Source organism: Xyrauchen texanus, chromosome 17, assembly GCF_025860055.1.
Source record: "Xyrauchen texanus isolate HMW12.3.18 chromosome 17, RBS_HiC_50CHRs, whole genome shotgun sequence".
Taxonomy (NCBI): Eukaryota; Metazoa; Chordata; class Actinopteri; order Cypriniformes; family Catostomidae; genus Xyrauchen; species Xyrauchen texanus.
In genome coordinates, this window is record NC_068292.1 from 35,463,715 (window position 1) to 35,481,005 (window position 17,291).

The following is a 17,291-nucleotide window of genomic DNA, read 5'->3' on the forward strand; positions in this document are numbered from 1 at the left end:
TTAATGCATAACGGATTGCTTCCCGTTTGGTATGTTCATGAAATATTATGTGACACATGTTGGAATACATTGTATGTAGCACAGATCTTTCCTTTTATAGAGATAATTCACCCAAAAAAACACTTACGTCATTCCAAACCTTTATACTGTTATTTTTTTCTGTGTAACACAAATGGAGAATTTTTCTTCAGAACAAGTGAGGAAGCTCTTTAAATGGATACAATAGAAGTACCATGTCTGTCAAGATCCAGAAATGCAAAAACTCCCATAAAGCAACTTAAAAGTAGATATGTCTCCGCTGTAACTTTAAAATGCATTTTCAAACTGCAAGAACCTATGCCGTTTGGCGTCAACGACTTTTTGATTCCTAATTATATTTCAGAGCTGTGGCAGAGGGGAAGATTTTCAAAAGTGACTTAAATTCTGTTCTTTACACAAAACTATTGTAGGGCTTAAAAATATAGCAATAGTGCTGTGAAATAAAATGTTTAAATTCAAATATTAATTGAATTTAAGAGAAAAAAAAAAAAAAGCTCATTCGAATGCTAAAACTGTGCATTCAAATTTTTGATTTTAGTGTGGCTAGCACTGACGGTGACTTCAGACTGATCACATTCTTGCACTAAAAAGGCTAGATGCAGTGCCACAGATACAGTTTAACAGAAGCAGGTGTCTCGAGAGGTGTTTTAAAAGGTTGAAGATGATTTTTTTTAACTTGACACGGCATCTAAAAAACACAGCACCCCTGCACGAACAATTAAGGATGTTTGTCTAGCACGTGTTTACATAGAAAAACAAATGGTAAACTGGATGGTTTCAAAAGCATTTGTTGTGAACAGCCCCTTAGGTGGAGGTCTTTGGAGGTTGCATCCCGCTCTCTTATCGACATTTCTCAGATTAGGCAATGGGTTTTAAAATGCTTTGTCAGGAAAGGAGTTCAATTTGGCAAACTGTTTTTGGTGTATTTGGACACGAATCGGTACATGGATGCAACGATTGTTTATTTTTGCCATTCTGTTTTGTTAAGCAAGTGGCACAGAAATTACACACTTCAGCTTTAACTGTTGTTTTGTGGGGGAAAAACTAATCAGAATATTCATAAACTCTCCTTTTGTGTTCCACTAAACAAATAATAGCTTACAGATTTGGAACAACATAAGGGTGAGTAAATAATGACAGAATCTTCATGTTTGTGTGACCTATTCCTTTAAGCTTTGAAGGGAGGACAGAGGTTTGTATGCAGTCAGCAGCATCGGCTGTGTTGAGATGCCTCTCTTATGGAACATCTCAACCTCAGCTTGTCTGTGTGTGCTGCGTCAGCCTCACAAAGTGTCTGTTCAGCAGGAAGTCTGTATCATCACATTGTTTTGACATTGTTGCAGTGAATGATGCCTTACCGATGAAGTGAGGATGTTTGAAACCGAAATTGTTTCATTTTTTTAACTACAGAAAATGTCCATTAATGTGCAGCTTTGACTAAAATGACCAGAATGACAATGTCTTAATGACACATCACATAAATTTCAAATTATTATGTTTTCAAAGATTTACTATTGGGTGTATTTCGTATTGGCAGTTCACATTTAAAGGGATAGTTCACCCCAAAATTGTATTTCTCATTATTTACTCATCCTCATGATATCCCAGGTGTGTATGTATTTAATTCTTTACCAGAACACATTTAAAGAAAATTAGAAAAATATCTCAGCAAAGTAGGTAATTAAAATGCAAGTGGATGGTGATCTGATTTTGGAAGCTTCAAAAATCACAGGCAGTCAGCATAAACATAATCAATACGACTCCAGCTGTTAAGTCTTTTAAAGCGATACAATCACTTTTATTGCGAAAGATCAATATTTAAGTACGTTTTAATTCTAAATCATTGCTTCTGGTAAGCTTCACAAGAAGGTGGAGATCACAGGGTCTCTCATGTGATATATTATAATTGCCATGTGACGGATATAAACTCAACCTCTCGGTTGAGACAAACAGGATAAGCACCTTTATGCTGACTGTGATTTTTGGAGCTTCAAAAATCAGATCACCATCCACTTGCATTTTTAAGGACCTATTGAGCGGAGATATTTTTCTAATTTTCTTCAAATATGTTCTAATGAAGAAAGTCATACACACCTGGGATGTCATGATTTTTTTCATTTAATTTAAATTTTTGGGTGAACTATCCCTTTAAAACCTTTATCTGACCCTCTAGTGTGGCATTTTCTTACAAACAGCTGATTTTTTTTTGGCCCTTCAGGCATTTTTGTTTTGTCCTCAAATTACTGTGGGCACCTCCGTCAGTTTCCCTGGCAGTCAAAACGAAATATGCAGCAGGTCATTAGGAACTAGCTGAGCCTCATAAAAAGTGCTTTCAAAACATGTGCGTCTCAGCCATGAGGTAGAAATTATTCAGCAGTCTATTTGAATATCCGTTCTCTGTTAGTCAAATAATTAGTGTTTTTTTTAGTTCGTTTCAGTGGCTCTTAATGGCTTGCTGTGTGAACTTTTAGGAAAAGTTCTATTCAATAGCAAAACACCTTACTGCTATTGGTCCACATGATCTGTAGGTGTGACCTAGAGCTCCACCTACCTTGATGCCGACAGCAAGTTCTGTTTATGTTGTTTAGAGAGTCAAAATCAGTCAACAGGAACACATCAGCGTGTAGAGTTATTAGCGACCTGGTGCAAGTTACCTACATTTGTACGATCGTTTGCTTAGGAACATTTTCCAAAACCATGTCATGTGATTTATTTGTTGAATTAGTCAAATCTACTCAAATAATCTCAAGAGCCCATTCACTCATGTGCCATTTGCAGCAAAAGCCATTCACACATCTGTCTAAAGTAAGATTTGCCCATGATTATCTTTTGTCTTTATTCTGAACATTATTGATTTTATACACTTATCTTTGCAATAGTATCAGTGTCATTATAAATCCCAATATCGGTGTAACCAGCGCATGTAATGGGGATAGCGCGTTAGCACATCAACATCAGGAATTCAGAATATAAACAAGACAAAATGAAAATGTTCTACTGCATATTATTTAAAATATGTCATAGAGTGATTAAAACGGCTTCTTTTATGAACCTGATGTGAAGTCTACCCATTGAATGAGGCATAAAGTCATTGATAACACATTTTAGTATAACACATTGGGTAAAGTTTTACATGTAGCGGCTTTATATGTACTTCTAAACGCCTCCCACAGCGGTGTGACTGGTGTATTATTGTTCAGAAACAGTATATCGCTGCTTGGCTGTTTAGAAATTCTTTTTACCTCTGAACGAAGAACGAAAAGGAGCTTATCTGGAAGTATATCGAGGCTGTTACTGTGTCTCATGCTTAATCCCTAACCCCAAGTATTAAATGTAGGTGTGTAACTCATCCTGCGCCTGTGCTACAGACATGAATGATACCTCACATTGTGTGTCCTTGTGAGGATAGGTGCTCTAGTACTTCTATTAGTGATCATACATACAATAGAACAATAAACATTGCACAAAAAAATCATAGACTTGCATGAAGGAGGGAACCGATCCATATCAAGGGATACAAATATCAAGCCTTTAGTAACCACCCACCCATCAACCTACCAGAACACACTTGCAACCACATTTCAACATACCAACAACCATTCTGAAAACCATACCAATGGCATAGTAATGTGGTAAAAACATAGATATCCATACATAGATGCCGCATTAGCAGATATTCCCATGGACCACTATACGTTTGCACGTCTGCCATATTGGAAAGGTCAAGAGCCATCGGTAAACATGAAAGGGAATTGACAAATGGTATGCAACAGTCTGGAGACTTTTCAAGCCAATTGTCTCAGAATTTGATTTGCCATAAACATTGGACAATATTGTAATGACAGAAAACCTCCAAATTAAACACATTGTTTAAATGCTTCTATAATAATGATGATCATCAGAGCACTGTCTGATGGCAATAAAAGTGGTGGGACTTTAATCATAAATGCAATCAGAAATTAATCTAGGTCCAAAAACATCCATAATATACAGTATTTGTTTATTCAAATAATTGAATTGTTATCAAATCATTTATCATCCATTGTTCACTTGGTAAGCTTGATCCATAAATATTATAAACCATAAGCTGGGCTATTAAACTGAGGTATGAATTAAATGGATAATAAATTGCAGTATAACAGTAAAATTACTATTACCATAAAACTAGCTTTTATTACACAGATATTAAATAATGGCAGTGTTGCATTCATAATTTACATTATGTTAGCCAACCATAGATATGAAAATGCTCTCAGAGTATTGCAAAGATTGTACTGTAAATAAATCCTACTTAATGCAAAATTCCTGTGACTTCGGTTCTCTCTTTTTTTAAATTTTCATAGCAAACTTGAAATAAAGTTCTCTAAAATTAATATATTATGGCAAACATATTGAAAATTAACACCCAGTTAGTCCATTTATTAATCGATGAACAGTTTCCACCAGGGGCTAAAAAGGTTTGGTTCATTCTGAACTGAAAATTTATTTTTCCAATCCAGTTCTGGCATTCTGCTGTCTCCTCTCCAAATTGTAACCAGTTAGAATGAAATAAAAGAATGGTTAATAATGTTCTTTTTAAAATTACGTTACTTTGTGCTTAGGGTGGGTGATATATTATTTATAGTATTCCCAGATCTCACAAGAGAAACACCGTTTTGGGAAAAAACAAGCTCAAAATAAGGGACTTCACTTCAAAATCAGACAAAATAAGCCCTTTAATTTTTATGTTTTCTTAGCATTAAATATATACCCAGAAATATTATTTTTTTTAAAAAGTACATTTGGCCACCTAAAATAAATTAATAGCCTAAATCTCCCTGCATACACACACACACACACACACACATACTTTGCAAAGTCACGGTTGGAATAGACATCACCATTTGGCCCTTATAAGATTTAAACAAATGTTTTAACATTGTTTTTTTAAACTAGCATTTTCAGAGTCGAAGCAAATTTATTAATCAAATAGCATCTAAGAATGATATTTTCACTCCGGAACAATTGAAAGTGATTTTGTTCCTGTTAAGTTCTTTAAAAAAAACATTTAATTCGTTTTTTGTTCCTTGAAACATTTGTAGTCCCTCGTTTCCACACAAAAGCAGCTTATGCAGTGGCCCGAGGCATCTCCTCCACTTACATTCAAACATGTCTTGTTGACTGTTCCAAAATGCTGGCACAGTTAATGTATCCGAACCACTCGAATTAGATATCTATGGTAAACACACTCGGAATACCTTGGCAACCGCATAGCAACACCCTGGCAACCTCCCAAAATATCATTGAATCATCTAAATCTAATCTATTTTAACCAGCTTTGTAATGCAGTGATAGTATTTGTACACCATGATATCAAAGAAACATCTCGGAGAGGTGCTTTTTGCTGTGTTTCAAACTGGCATTTTGGATGACCCTGTAGTGTGAAATTTTCCTGACAACCAACTGCTTTTTCTAGCTCTTGGGGCATATTTTTGTCCTTTGAATTAAGCGACACTGTCACTTTCGCTGGCAGTCAAAAGGAAACATGCTGCTAGTCATTGAAAACCAGCTGAGCCTCATAAAAAGCATTTTAAAAAAAATGGTGGAAATTATTATTATCAATCTCTGCATATCTTGTCAGCATGTTTGGTAGAATATTTTTTCTGTGAGTAATGCTGACAAGATAATTCACTTTAAAGTGAGTGCAATAGCTTAATGACATTCTCATAAATGTGGCATTGTGTGGTGGATTCAATCCCTTCTCAGTCACCTAAACTCTTCAGTCAAGCCCCACTACATTACCTTGCCCAGCCCTGGACCCATTTAAACTTATCCAGCTTAATTTACACTTACTGATAAGGAGCTCAAGAGGGTTATTTTTGGGCTGTCAGTCAAAGATGTGGCAAGCAGTTCTGTATTTGAAAAGATGCCCATACGGAGACACCTCCTCTCCAGGGACGGATTATGACTTGCAAGGGCCCCCTCCTCCAAAAGTTGTTGGGAAGGTTGGTTTTAGTTTTCATTGTTGATGGGATTTCGAGCCAAAGTGGATCACGCAGCCTTAAAGCCCAGGGCCCCCCTGGGCAGTCAAGGGCCCCTGGTCCCATCAGTAATCCATCCCTGCTCTTCTCCTCTAACACAAAGATCCCCCATTTAGTCTTAACAGACTGTAGGGGCAAGTGCTGTTAGCGAGCGCCTATGAAGGCTGGAACGGTACACGAGGGGGTGGGTGGCCAGCACCACGCCCGACCGCCTTTGTCTCCCCAGTGGCGATGTTTTTACACACTGCACCAGGTACTCATTTTAGGCTGAGTCGACCTAGGGGAGGCCCAGGACCAGTTCAGATAATCGTCAGTGGTGTTGGCGGGAATCGAACTCAGGTCGCCAGGTTCATAGCGCAGTGCGCTAAACGACACACACACACACACACACACACACACACACACACACACACACACACACACACACACACACACACACACACACACACACACACACACACACACACACACACACACACACACACACACACACACACACACACACACACACACACACACACACACACACACACACTTACTTTATGGGGACTTTCCATAGACATAATGGTTTTTATACTGTACAAACTTTATATTCTATCCCCTAAACCTAACCCTACCCCTAAACCTAACCCTCACAGAAAACTTTCTGCATTTTTACCTTTTCAAAAAACATAATTTAGTATGATTTATAAGCTGTTTTCCTCATGGGGACTGACAAAATGTCCCCACAAGGTCAAACATTTCGGGTTTTACTATCCTTATGGGGACATTTGGTCCCCACAAAGTGATAAATACACGCTCACACACACCCACACACACTTTATTTTTCTCTTACAGCACTTCATATTTTGTAGGTGCATTAACAGGGATAATTCATCCAAAAAGGAAAATTCTCACATGATTTACTCACCCTCCTGGCATCCCAAATGTTTGACTTTCTTCTGCAGAAAAAAATACATAAATTACGCGCTATGCCCATTACATACACCGTTGGACCTCACAATGCAAGTGAATGGGTGCCAAAATGTTGAATCTCCAAAATCCACACAAAGGCAGCATAAAAGTAATCCATATGACTCCAGTGGATAAATCCATGTGTTCAGACATGATATGATAGTTGTGGGTGAGAAACAGATCATTATTCAAGTCCATTTTTCTTTTCTCTGAAAAATGGAGAATTTTTAATTCTCCCTGCCCAGTAGGGGCAATATGCGTGAAGAATGTGAATCATCAAAAACACAAGAATGTGAAAGTGAAGTGGAGATTGACTGAGCAAGGATCAGAATTTTTGGTAAAAAAAAGGACTGAAATATTGATCTGTTTCTCACTCACACCTATCATATCACTTGATAAGATATTAATGTAACCACTAGAGTAGTCTAAGTACTTTTATGTTGTCCTTATGTGGATTTTGGAGCTTCAAAATATTGCCACTCAGTCACTTGCATTGTATGGACCCACAGAGCTGAAATATTCTCCTAAAAATCTTGATCTGTGTTCTGCAGAAGAAAGTAAGTCATGCACTTCTGGGATGGCATGAGGGCGAGTAAATGATGAGAATTTTAATTTTTGGGTGAGCTATCCCTTTAACGAGTTCCTGATGCTAAATGTGGTTTTGAATGGAATGCTGAATTGAAGTGACTGGCAGTAGAGTTGCATTATTCTGTTGGCATTTGAATTCTGTCGAGCTACCAAATGAAGACTTAAGGCACAAAAGAGAATTTAAAGGCATAGTTCACCCAAAGATGAAAATGCTATCAATCATTTACTCACCCTCATGTTGTTACAAACTTGTATTCTTTTTTCCACTTCCTTTATTTTTGGTTGAAATATCCCTGTAGAGGTTCAAAAAGTGGGAGGCAAGAAGGAAGCCGGTATCGCAGTCCACGTGTGTTCTTTTATTCTAAGGGCTTTAACTCAAAATATGCTTTCCAGGAAGAACTTCAGTTAACACACAAAGCTTCAATGATAACAGTAAACAAACTCAATAGATGCATAAATATATAAACAGCTTTTCAGCGTTTCGATTCAGTCTGGGTGTGTGTGTGTGTCAGACACTCTCTCCAGGTCTGGCCTTCCTCCGGCCTTTAAAGCCCGTCTCCGCCTCACTGAAATGAGACACAGGTGTTTAGAGATAGTAATCACCAGGTGATGGCTCTTACCGCTTCCTCTCTCCCCACTGACAGACACACGGCCATGATCCCATCTCCACAATCCCTTTAATTGTTGTAATATCATGTTGCAAAATAGAGGTGGTTGTTGGTGGTTCAGAAAGGATGCATTCATTTATTTTGTAGCCAAGGTAGATTGATAGGAACCAGTGGAATTGCGGCATGTCGCATTAAAGAAAAAGAAATTGTGTGCAACTTTCTTGCTATGAACATTTCAGCTGTGAAAACATAGTTGAGATGATGAAAGCACAATGAAAAAAAGGGAAAGAGACACAATAAGTAAAAAAGATTTTGTAAAGGAGGAGGAACTTGAGAGGGGGTGTTAAGAAGAGGAGCTGGAGTAAGAGAAATTGATTTTGTGTTCTGGCATCTACAATTTCCTTTCATGAGAAACCCTTTTAGTGCATAGAGATGTGCTAAAACCATCTTTGCTAAGGGGTGTGCTGTTCTTTCTGTCAATACTTTCCAATTAACCTTTTTTATTGATTCATAAATACAGAACAAAGAAAAACAATACATATACAGCGAATCAACATATAACATTTAACCCCCACTAATATCCCTCCCCAATCACCAACCCCACCCTGACCACCAACGAACAACCCCGTGGTCACATATCATAACACAAACATGCACGCACACACACACACACACACACACACACACACACACACAAACGAAAATATAATAAACATTCTTAATTAAACTAAACTTCTCTCTCAACATCCCCTCCCCAAGTGTCCCCCAAAAACACAAAATAATTGCCCCATTTCCAAACAAACAAGTCCCAAAACCCCAGCCTTCTACTTGATAGAATTCTACTTGATAGAATTCTTTAGAAATCATTATTAATATCAATGGCTAAGGTAAATATTTCACCACCAGCACATTTCACTGAGGGAATGGTAGAAAAAGACTCTCTCTGCTTTATATATCTAGTCAAAACCTTCCCTGCTTTGTCCCTGAATAGCCAAAACTCCACCTTCCGTGATAAAATAGTATTATATCTGTATTTCAATAGGGTAAATTCTCTGAGGCAATCGGATGACATTTGGTGCTTCCTCTCTGCACTTTATAATTCCCTTCAAACTCCATTAGTTCTCGTTGCTTTAAATTTTTTGATGAATGAGGCATACTGTATGGTCCGACCCATAAGAACTGCTTTAACTGCCTCCCAAGCCATGCCCACAGAGGATACTGAGGACCAGTTATATGGAAGACCTCCATATATAAGGCAGATTTCAGCCTTTAACATTTATTGGAATTCAGGATTTTGCAAAAGGGATTCATTAAAGCGCCAACTATATGATTTATTTTTCTCTGTATGTTGCAACAACTCTAAACTGACCAGGGCATGATCTGAGACTAAAATGTTTCCAATTAAACAATCAACAACAGATGAAACGAGGGACTTAGATATAATAAAAAAATCTATTCTAGAATAAATTTTATGGACTGATGAAAAAATTGAGTTGTCACGATACAACACAGATGACCGGTTGAACCAAGTAGCGGAAGCTTTATTGAAGATGATAACTTTTCAGGTAAGTCAGCAGTTATAAGAGGGTTTAGTAACAGCTTATAATGACAGAGTTCGTGTTTCCAGGGATAATGGAAAAGGAGCACCACTCCAGGACGTCGAAGAAAGAAGATGAGCCCTTAGGATATCATGGATGAGGTATTCAAGGACACGAATGAAGCTTCATGTAAGTATAGTACTCAAGGCAAGCAGGTAAGTCTGAGTGTTCCTTGCAGAGACTAGACGAGGATGGAATGGCGGGGTGAGTATTTAGAGGGGAGGTAATAACGTGATGAATTGGGATCAAGTGTGTGATTAGTAGTCCGGGGAGAGGGAGTGAGAGGGGGAGACCGGTGTATATCTGACAATAGTCCCTACTAGATGGGTTCAAAAGTGTCCAAATATCTATAAGACCAAGATTTTTACACATCATGTGAAGCGTCACTGTTTCTCTAGGGGGCTTACACACTTTTGCTTTACTATGATTAAGGACTGAGTCCATCAAAAGATTAAAGTCTCCCCCCCCAATATTATATCATGACGGGTGCCAGCAGCTTGCAACATCCCTTCAAGATTTATAAAAAAGCTCTGATCATCAGCGTTAGGTGTGTAAATATTAGCCAGAATCAACCTTAACCCCTGAATTAGAAAAAATAGATTGTGTGTCAAAAATACAATTATAACAACCTCATTCCAACATTAGTACAACAATCAAACCCTGAACATCCCCCCCGGACAAAAAAACAAAAAACTGGAAAATGAACAGCGCCAACCAGCGTCCATCCCTCTAAACTCAACAGCCCATGTATGCCTACAAGAGTGCCTGCGACAACTTTGCTGTCGGATTTCTCTAGTCCGGTGTTTCTCACATTTTGTGAGACAGAATTACACAACAGAAAATAATCTATAAAACAAACTTCAGCCAATAGGAGGCATAAGCACAAACAATGTGCAGATTCATCTACAAACTGTCCCAAAGGTGAGTTACAAACACCAGCCACTAGGCGGAACCAGCACAAAAAGAAACAAAAAAGGTGCTCAGTTCCTCGAACAGTCAAGTGAATGTTCAGCGAGTCAGGCCCTCTCGGCTGAGTGCACAACTGACCTAATCACGCCAATGTCCTGCAAGAAATATTCCACAAAACAAACTCCAGCCAATAGGAGGCATAAGCACTAAGAACATGCAGATTCATCCACAAACTGTTCCGAAGGAGTGTTATTCCACACAAAAAACTCCAGACGTTAGGTGGAACAGCACAAAAAGAAACAAAAAAGCTGCTCAGTTCCTCAAACAATCAAGTGAATGTTCAGTGAGTCAGGCCCACTTGGCTGCAACATGAGAACCACAAATAACTTACACAGTCATTCACTTTATGAAAGATGCTTGCTGTGGGCATGTAAATATTTAGCGGCCATCCTTAGTATCCATTCTCAATTTGGCCAGGAACATCAGTGCAAAAGCGAACTTCCATTGATGTAAGAGTTTCTTGCATTCCTTGAATCGCATCTTAGCAGCTAATTCCCTCTCCGATAACTCCAGATTATCGATCCATTTCTCGACATCCCCCACTCTTGTAACCACCTCAATGAATTTCGTCTCCATGGCCGTGATCGAGCGACGTATTGCTGCAAGATCCTCCAAGTCAGCAACGACCCAACATTGCTGAACTTATCAGCAGTGAGCACGTAAGTGTATTATAATGTCTCCACAGCCTGAGGATTTTGAATTCTTTGACACATTGTCCTCCTAGAACAGTTATGGATCAGGGTGTATCTAATCGCACCAGTTTATGACTATAAACTAGCATAGTGTGCAGAGCTCGCCATTCACACGTGTTATGTTAAATGAGATCAAACAACTATTCGACAACAACATTTTTTGTCAAAGATTTTTTATTGTCGACATTGCTGATAACGTCGACTAATCGTTTCAGCCCTACCCCAAGCATACCTCCAAAGTTGTGGCAAAATGGCTTAAGGCCAGCAAATTCAAGGTATTGGAGAGGCCACCACAAAGCACTGCCCTGAGAAAATTTGTGGGCAGAACTGAAGAAGCGTGTGTGAACAAGGAGACCTACAAACCTGACTTATAGCAACTTATTGTGAGAAGTTTCCCAAAAAGTTTGACCCAAGCTAAACAATTTAAAGGCAATGCTACCAAATACTAACAAAGTATATGTAAACTTCTGACCACTGGGAATGTGCTGAAAGAAATAAAAGCTGAAATAAATAATTCTCTCTACTATTATTCTGACATTTCACATTCTTCAAATAAATTAGTGATCCTAACTGACCTAAGACAGGGAATAATTTTCTATGATTAAATGTCAGGAATTGTGAAAAACTTAGTTTAAATATATTTGACAAAGCTGTATGTAAACTTCTGACTTCATGTGTAGTATCTGACACTATTTGCACCAGGGTGCAATTAGTATCTACCATTATTTGCACCAAGGTTGGGGTGCAAATAATATCTGCTGCTATTTGCACTGTGGTGTGAATAGCATATACCATTATTTTCACCAGGGTGCAAAAAGCATCTGCCTTATTTATAACAGAATGTCCAAGCTGCTCTTTTCCATAAAATGAAAATGAACCAATATTTTAGTAAATAATTACTTAAATCTCAGACTGTTCCTCACACAAAGCTATTGTATAGCTATTGCTTCAGAAGAATTTCAGATAGTGCACATGCCATTTGGACTACTTTTAAGATGCTTTCATGGTGTTTTTTTGTTCTTTTTGAAGCTTGGCAGTGCCTGGTCCCATCTTTGGAAGACAGTAGCTCAGACATTTACACATCTCATTTGGTGTTCCACATAATAAATACATTCATATTTGAATTTGGAAACATGGGGGTGAATAATAATGTCAGCTTTTTCATTTTTCAGTGAACTATTCCATTGATGCTATTTTTGACCACCTTTTTTTTATTCAACATTATAAAACACTGCACTTGTGAATGTTTGATCTCCCAGCTGCTGCTTCGTGATCAGTACAGAACCTGTGCACAGGGATCATGGGAATTCTGCGTCAAGAGCAGGTGACAGCTGTGATACCCGTCTCATTCCTGTAATACTCACTCTAAAAGAACCAGATCAAGGAGAGAGAATAAAGAGTATATACATCTTTTATGAGAGCTGGGCTATGAGCAAGCCGATGGCACTGTGCACTGCAAAACCTCTTTTCTGCTCAGTGTTTGCTGTAGCAGACAGATGGTTATTATAAAATCATAGTGGTCCTTGACATGTGGAGGAGAGAACTGGTGTGATATCCCTGTTTCAGGGAATTATTTAGGAATGACATCAGTGTCTGTGGGACTACAAGCAGGCAAGTCTTACTAACTTGACGTATCATGGTATTACCATGGAATTTTAGACATTAACCATGGTATTCTTTGAAGTACCATGCAAATACCATGGAATATGAAAATGATAATAATTCAGTACCATGATATTAAGTGTGGTTCAAACATTGAATATTTGCGATTCAAAATCTTTTGGGGTGGCATTCCAAATAGAACCCCCCCCACCCCCATCCAAAATAATGCCCTACTTCCTGTTGGGCAGACGTGATGACTATAATTATGAAAGTTGTCTGGCATGAAGGGAACTATATATTTACCAATTTTGGTGACTGTAGATGAAATTGGGGCTGCTACAGAGGCTGTCTTACACACCCATTTTAAAGGGGGCGCTACAGAACTTTTGCACCAGAACTAATGGCCAACGACTCTGTGTGTGCAAAATGTTATGAAATTTTAAACATGCCAAATGCCTTAAAAACACCCAAATATAGTAAGAAAGGAATAATAACAATGAATGTGTTGCCATGGCAACAGTACATCAGCAGTGTCTTGAATTTCTGCAGAATTTTGGAGCAATTCATGAAAACACAAGAAGGATATTTCAAAGTCTGTTAAAAGTGCCATACTTCATATTGCCAATTGGTGGCGCTATAACGTGACCCATAATAACCGCATAAATATCAGCACCCATTTCCAAATATACAGCTGAATTTTCATCCAAATCACACAATGCATGCAGAAGATATAAAGCACTTCCTGTTTTCAATTTTTTGCCATAAATCTACTGCTTCGCCATGGCGACATCGTTCAAAATATCAAAAATCCGTTCAAAATTTAGCATCTACAATGTCTTGGCATGATGTTTGTTGCCAGTTACATTAATCCCTAAGAAGGAATATTTAAAAGTTAAGAACCTGCGATTTTCTGAAAATCCAAAATGTCCGACTTCCTGTTGAGCCGAGCTAATGACTGTAAGTATGAATGTTTTTCGGCTTTACGAGAACTATATACAGTATTTACCAATTTTGGTGAATGTAGGTGAAAATGGGGGTGCTACAGAGCCCCCAGTACATACCCATTTACAAGGGGGCACTACTTGGTGTCTAAAACCTCACATACAAAATTCTAGACTCTTACCCAGAATTCTTGAATCTAATTACAAAACCACAGAGTGTGTGCTACGCCTACATCCTCCAACTGACATCGCCAGCAGGTAGGTGTGTCTTTTAAACCAAGCCTAAACAATCTAGAGGGAGTCTAGTAGAAACCATGCAAAATCTTAAACTGAATAAGGCATAGCGTTGCATCCCTAGACAGTTTTAACATTTTTAAGAATTCTTTCCCACTCCTCCAATACCAAGTTCAAATCTCTTTCCATAACCTCTTAAGAGCTGTTAAGGCCCCATCACCAAGACTCTGAATCAACAAGGAATAGTACACTGACACTTCATGCCCCTTTCCAATGGCTGTGAGCACCATTCAGAGGGTGTCTGCAGCATTAGGCTGTATACTACAAAAATAGTACAAAGTAGATGGTGCAAACTGTAAATGCCTGTAAAATTGAGACCTAGAAATCCCAAATTGCTGTGTTATTTTTTCAAATGATCTCAAAGATCCATTTTCACAAAGGCCACCAAGTGTAGCAGCAACCCTCTCCAACTATTCTTTCCAGCAAAAGGGGGACTTGTTAATACACAATTTGGGGTTCAGCCATATGCTTAAGGAAACATTTAGGTAAGTATAAAATTGTTACATACAGAAAACCTTTGTCCATACTGAATGTAAATGTTAAATAATGGGATGAATTTTCACTTCACTGGGCAATTTGATAGAAAGACTTTGTAATGGTGAATGGGGCCAGGACCACTTGTTCAATGTTGTACCAGGGAGGGGATCTCTCAGGTGGAAGAGACCAGTGGGCCAGGTGTCTTAGACTAAAAGCATAGTAATAAAACAAAATTTTGGGGAGGCCTAAATCTCGTTTGTCAGTTGGTCTATGTAACTTACTGAAATGCAAATGAGGTAATTTACCATTCCTTAGATAATCTTATTTCTTAGATATTCTATCAAAATGTTTAAAATAAGTAAGAGTAATCTCTAGTGGGAGAGACTGTAGTAGATCATTGAATTTGGGGATACAATTCATTTTTATAACATTAAACTTCCTTGCCATAGACAAATGTATTGATCCATATCACATGAGAACCTTTTCATTAATGGGTCAAAATTACAGTAACTCTAACTAAATCTCTAAAACTTGCTGGAAATAAAATGCCTAAATACATAATGCCTTGCTTGTGTTATTGAAAAGCACCAGGTTGGAAATCTGTGGCAGGGCAATATGCTGTCAGAGCAAGAGGTTCCGATATAAACAAATTCACCCTGTATGGCTGTATCCTGAAAATGTGGAGAAGGAATTAATAATTTTATGAAGGCTAGGCATAGATCTATTAGGGTCTGGGACAAAAAATAATATATCATCTGCTTAAAGTAGAAATTGATGCACCACACCTCCTGCAACAATGCCTGGAAAATCATCCTCTTTTCTTATTGCGGCTGCTAATGTTTCCAGGGCAAGACCGAACAGCAAATGGGAGAGAGGACAACCTTGACGGGTTCTCCTACCATAGAGAAAAATTATTTGAAGTGAATCCATTAGTTTGCACTGCTGCTAATGGTTGTTTATAAAGTAACTTAATCCACACGTCCCATTCCACCTTTTCAAAGCCTTCTTAGCGTTACATGATATAGCAGCAATCAGGGTCTGATCATTTGCTACCGACCATATAATATTTATAAAACTTCTAATATTATCAGAAGAACTACGACCACAAATAAACCCCACTTGATCTATATGTATGATAGATGTAATTACTCATTAGAGTAACACATCGCTTAATCTAACTGGATCAGGGAAATTGGATGATAACTTTTACATTAATTTGGGTCCTTATCTTTCTTTAAGAATGAGACTGATCAGGGCTTGCATCATGGTTGTCGGTAGTGCACTTTTCTTTAAAAGAAAGTCTTTTTGATCACTTGTAAATTTAGGAAGTTCTAATGTCTCTACGAAGTTGCTAATATCCTTATCGGTAGACGAAGGCATGGAGCTATAAATAGAAATCCTTAAAGGTCTTAATAGTATCTGTGGCAAAAGTAAATATATTGCCTCCAGAAGACTTCACTGAAGGAATAGTGGAAAAAAAACTCTCTCAGTTTTATGTATCTGGGAAGAGGTTTCCCTGCTTTGTCCCCCAACTCAATGGGGGCTTTGTCTTGCCCTGAATAAATAACACTCTACCTTTTGACACAAAATAGTATTTTACCTATACTTAAGCTGAGTCAACTCTTTAAGATATTTGGATGACATTCTGTGCTTCAGCTCTGTTTCAGCACTTTTAATACTCTTTTCCAGTTCTATGAATTCCTGTGCTTTGATCTTTGTAATGAATGATGCATATTGTATGATCCGCCCCCTAAGAACTACCTTGAGTGCCTCCCATGCCATGCCTACAAAGTACACTGAGGACCAATTGGTTTCTACTTAAACATTGACTTATGTCTTTAACATTTGTTGAAATGCTGGGTCCTGTAGAAGGGATGTATTAAATTGCCATCTACATGTTTTTCTTTTCTCTATATGTGGCAACATCTCTAAACACACCATAGCATGATCTGAAACTAAAATGTTCCCAGTTTAGCAGTCAGTGGCAGATGGAATAAGTGATGCAGATATAAAAACAAATCTATTGTAGAGTAAATCTTATGAACTGAAGAAAAAAGTTGTAGTCCCTCCTAGATGGATTCAGAAGTCTCCAAATGTCTGTAAGACCAAGACGTTTACACATCCTCTGTAGTGTCAACGTTGCTCGAAAGGGTCTACACACCTTTGCATCACTATGACCAAGGACTGGATCCATTAACAGATTGAAGTCTCTGCCCAAAATCATTTCATGAAGGATACCAGCTGCTTGTAACTTTACCTCAAGATCTATAAAAAAGTTAAGATCATCAGACCTTATAGCCAAATATTTAGGTTAAAAATATTAGCCAAAATAAGAGTTTGCACCTGTTTTTCTGCCAAAACAATAATGACTCTTCCTAAATTATCTTTGATCTGCTTGAGACATTTAAATAGTAAATGCTTACTTACAAATGTGACAACTCCCCTGCTCTTACTCGAACCAGCTCTGCAAAGCACATGCCCACTGTTAGGTTTGGCAGAAGGAGGCAGA

The 17,291-nt window shown here is 38.1% G+C and overlaps 1 protein-coding gene across 2 annotated transcripts in view; it reads left to right on the forward strand.

Moving 5' to 3' along the window:
• The window catches only part of LOC127658395 (oxysterol-binding protein-related protein 10-like), a 93,061-nt gene that overhangs the window by 23,112 nt on the left and 52,658 nt on the right, over positions 1-17,291 (forward strand). The window lies entirely within an intron of this gene.